This window comes from Coregonus lavaretus, assembly GCF_964263955.1.
Source record: "Coregonus lavaretus genome assembly, chromosome: 23".
Classification (NCBI taxonomy): Eukaryota; Metazoa; Chordata; class Actinopteri; order Salmoniformes; family Salmonidae; genus Coregonus; species Coregonus lavaretus.
The window spans coordinates 41,092,580-41,097,674 of NC_140010.1; the positions used below are offsets into that span (position 1 = coordinate 41,092,580).

The following is a 5,095-nucleotide window of genomic DNA, read 5'->3' on the forward strand; positions in this document are numbered from 1 at the left end:
TATTAATGCCAAATAATACAGTCAGTCCATCCTCAAAACACTAGCTTACTAGGGATTGTTTCATTATGCAGTGTGCTATCTATAACTATATACTGTATTTAACTGCTATTTATAAAATGTTTATAACAATTACACATCAAATAGCCAAACAATGAGCAGAAATGTAGTTGGCTTGAGGATCAATTGGGCTGCAATATTCAAGGTCAATTAAATCAAATTAACTTTTTTTGTTCAAGCCCTCAAGAACTGTTGTCTGCTAAAGATGATAATCTCTTTGCATCTGCCAATTTATTGGCTGTCCAGTATCCAGACGACCTGTCCCCAGAGCTTCCTATACAGTTAATATATTTCCGTAACGTGTTGAGGCTGGCAATTAAGGAGAATGAGAGGCTCAATTAAAGATGTAACAGAACTGCTTTATTTGAAGTACAACTACCTTCTGTCCAGTTTCCCTGATGTTACTATGGCAATCAAGCTGTTTTTACCATCCCTGTAACTGCGGAGAGATCATTTTTTAAACTAAAACTCATAAGGAACTACATCGATGCCATGCGCATGGGCCCCCAGAGCTCATGGGGGTGTCCGGTACGCCAGTGACCTATAAACCACTATTTCATACAAAACCACCCCAATCCACTACTTCACCCTAACTGATCCTATAACAGGCCGATGGCCTGGGAGGACAGGATTCTTTCATTCAACACACCTTGTAACTTTTCTGCAGAAAAAACTCATACACCCTAGTACTTCTCTGCAGCTGTCACTACAACATCTATTTTCTCTGATTTACGTTCCATTTCTGCGGTAAAGTTGATAACCATGTCAATGAATGGTAAGAAGCCAACCTTATTGAAACACAAATTTGTATATATATATATTTATTTATTTTTTTGTCATTTAGCAGACGCTCTTATCCAGAGCGACTTACAGTTAGTGAGTGCATACATAATTTTAATTTTTTCATACTGGCCCCCTGTGGGAAACGAACCCACAACTCTGGCATTGCAAACACCATGCTCTACAAACTGAGCTACATCCCTGCTGGCCATTCCCTCCCCTACCCTGGACGACGCTGGGCCAATTGTGCGCCGCCCCATGGGTCTCCCGGTCGCGGCCAGCTACGACAGAGCCTGGATACGAATCAGGATCTCTAGTGGCACATCTAGCACATCTAGCCTTAGACCACTGCGCCACTCGGGAGACCATGACCACCACCAGTATATCACTCTGTATTGCCCTAAGCCTACTACTCAACCTTGACCCATCATCCTCTACTCTCTTCACTGCCTTAGCATACGACACCTTATGTTCTACTCTGACCCTGGTAACCTCAACCGGTCTCTCTCGCACCGGGCACTTCTGATCCCCAGCAACATGGGCACCCCCACAATTGACTGTTTTTTCCCACCGATACTACAGATTCCTTTATCCCATGCCCTCTTGCTCACTTCTCACATCTCGGAATCTCCCTCCTTCCCACTATTGCAACATGACCATAAGCTTGACATCTGAAACACCTTAGTGGGTTCGGCACAAAAGCTCTCACTGGATAACCGACGTATCCTAACATGGATTTATCGGGTAAAGACTGCTTCAAAACTCAAAAGGACAGGTCTGCGTCACACCAAACAGTGGGTGTCACAGACACAGGGAATATTCAATTTCAGTTGCTCCACCTCAACATTTAACGGCACACCAGTAAATCACTCCTTTCAAAGGCGTCCTGCTATGGAGAGTAAAGCAAGTCACAGGTCTTGTCCCTAGTCGTGTGACGCAATGCGCCTGCTCCCTCTGGATGGAACAAACAAAAAAAATCAAGTCCACTTCGAGCTACCTTCACCGATTTAACAGTACCCAACGTCTTTCCTACCCAGCCTGAGACTACATATGGATCAGCCAAAAGGCAGGGATCCACTTCCTCCAAAAATGTCACTCCCACTGGGCTGGGGTGAGACTCTGAGGTCTGCACCACACCTGCCACCACAGGTAATTCATCCTCACTCTCCTTAGGTTCAATTTCTGAGCTATCAGCGACAGCAGAATATGGTTTGTACTTGGCACTATTCTTCCTCAACACACATCTTCCCACTGCACTCGGCTCTTCTTCTTCCTCTCTGTCCATAACCACATCTATCCGTTCACCATGCTCTTGCCGTGTCTTATTCCTTATGATTCATTTTTTGACCGTTTTGCCATGTACAAATGTTATTCAATGCGTTTCTATGGGATCTAGCAGTAAAGGCCAAATTCAATGTTTCATCATGATTTTTTTATTTCAAAAATATATCTACCTACAGGGGTCCAAAAATTCTAAATCAAATGGCTAAATTATCAATTTTATGAACATCTTAAAACAATTCCATATGTTAGCTTAGTAGATATTGCGACCTAAGGGCTTAGACTTAAGCAGACATAGGCCAAGTCAGGATGTCATTATGGCTACACGATTATGTAGGCCTTGACAGTGTCCAAGTAAACAGTTACCAAAGATCTCTTATTGATAATCAGATAGGCACGGACTATACCAAATACTTTTCACAGACATGTTTATTATATTTATACACACATGAAAATGAGTACAAGTTATGTTCTCAACAGCGGACAAAATATACATATTTATGTTTTATATCATATTGGAAAAAGTGGTGTCCAATTATTCGGGTTGGATCACATGAATAAAGTGAAGGATATGGACAAATGTGTTACATACATTTAAAAACATATTTCTGTTTTATAATGTTCTGAGAAATATCCACAGGGCCCATCGTTGAACATCTCTCTGGTCTTGAGTCTTACATGGGCACCAAAGCAGAAAAAGGAGACTTTGATGAAACCAAGACAGTTCTGACTTACCCTGAAAAATAAAACACAAAATTGCAACGTTACCACAATGATAATATGAATCTGCCGATATTGATCAATAACATGAAAACGTATTACCTTATTGTTGATGGTCACTTTGGCATAGATTTAGCCAAATTATAACACAAGTTTAATCTAAATTAGCTCAATTGGTAGAGCATGGCGCTTGTAACGCCAGGGTAGTGGGTTCGATCCCCGGGACCACCCATACGTAAAAATGTATGCGCACATGACTGTAAGTCGCTTTGGATAAAAGCGTCTGCTAAATGGCATATTATTATTATTACCTAACACGATTGCCATCTATTTGGCTTTGCTCAGAATCCATAAGCAAAGCATTGAGTTCATGAACAAATCTCAAACGTCTATAATGATTCCAAGATCTCACCCAATGTGTCCAATACTGGCTCATTATGGTAACCACAGTAGTTGCTGCTAACATGTTTGAAAAAGAACAGCAAATCAGATCATGACATCATGCCTTTTAAAGGTTGACTTAGCAAAATCACATCATACACAGCAGAGCTTCTTTCTGCTTACAGAAAACAGAATAAAACAATCTGCCAAGACTGCCACATTTGGCTCTTCCCAATCTGCACCCTCCCTTGAGCCTAGCTCACATTGGGAAAAGCCTCAAGTGGCAATCTCAGAAGATTTGAATACTGTTGTTGATTTCTGTATGATTCTGTCATATTGATGAGTCCACCTTTACAAATACAGTAACTATCTCCAGAACAGAAACCTTTGTCCAGATGAGGTTCCTTGTGCTTTTCTTCTCTAAAGTGGCAGCACCTAGAATATATAGAGAACAAATTAACAAGTATCTTGGCTAAACTTTGACACAGTTACAAGACAAGCTACCTGAAGCCTTGCTTGTGGCAATCTGGAACCAGTTTAGAGCCATATGATTAACCAAACATTCGCAGTCAGGTATATGAGCAGCTGGGAATGATACTTTGTTAACCAGAAAGAGTCTGTCATCTGTAAAAAATACAAGGCCTTAAAAGTCTTGTGAGCGCAAACTTTTGGAACCAAACTTAAGGTATGTTTATGAGTGTCTATGATAAGAAGAAAAAAGTAAATTTACTTTATTTATTTTAAATACTATATATATTTATATTATAAATTTAAAAAGTAATTACTTCAAGAAAATAGTAAGTGAAAGTAATTCCCCATCTTGACTTTTCTATCAGCCCAGTGTTGTTTGCTTTTTGGATCTACACATGCCATAAAAAATGACCTTGATAAGTGGCTTGGTGGAGGTCTTGTCTCTCTGAAAGTGGAGCCCAGGCTGGAGAAGGTGCTGGACTGTCTCGCTCTCAGCCACCACAGGAAACATAATTGTGGGGGAAAACATCACAAACATCAGTTAGTGTCAGTAAAAAAGCACACAAAAGGATGTTTTTTGTTGTTGTCTTTTGCTTATTTGATTTGAACTAAATGTATCATATATGGGCCAAATCCTAACTTGAAATCTGTGTTAGTCAAGTTTTGCGCACAAATCAAGTTGGGATTCCAGCCTAAAAGCTGCACAAATGCTGATGAAAACAAAAGTATTCTAGTTTAGGTTTGGTGGATTAGCTTTAAAAATACTACATTTCTGTTAATTGTTAGACACTTAAAGGGGCCTGAACATTGACATGTGTATGTAGGGAAGACATTTGTGGAAAAGGCATAAATACTCCATTAGCTACTCATGTGGGCTCTTTTATTTCTGTTTTGCTCCTATAAAGAACATTATAATGATATATACACACAAAATAAAGTAGAGGTAATTACCGCTCATAACAAGCAGACTCAAAGCTCAGAGCAGAAATATCCCTGTATCAAAAGACAGCATGGTCATACAAACATGAAAACCAGTGATAGAGGGGAAACAAAACACTTCAATATCCTTATTTTTTTAGAGGAACACACCTAAAAGAACCGCAACACATGGATTTGTATACGTAGCAAGACTGCTATCCTCACATGCAGTTTCTAACATTGTATCAAAGGGAACACGGGGAAAACAAAAAGGTATTCATTACAGGAGCAAATACATCTGAGCTGTTCCAGTAAGATAACATAGTACACTGAAGGTGCTCTTGTCTTGTCCATCATAGCTTGTTGGATACAGCCCCCCATACCCGACCCAACTTTCTCTCCACAATTTGGGTGCGTGACTGATTTGCCAACTTTCTCTCCACAATTTGGGTGCGTGACTGATTTGCTTGATTAAGCTTACTTTTAT

General features: G+C 40.1%; 1 long non-coding RNA gene across 1 annotated transcript; it reads right to left on the reverse strand.

Moving 5' to 3' along the window:
- Positions 1-2,768: 2,768 nt before the first annotated feature.
- Positions 2,769-4,185, reverse strand: LOC311150457. The gene is made up of 3 exons (XR_014615112.1): positions 4,103-4,185; positions 3,605-3,654; positions 2,769-2,854 (listed from the first exon to the last, which is right to left on the reverse strand). It is a non-coding gene; the product is annotated as an uncharacterized lncRNA (long non-coding RNA).
- Between the last annotated feature and the right edge of the window lie 910 nt (positions 4,186-5,095).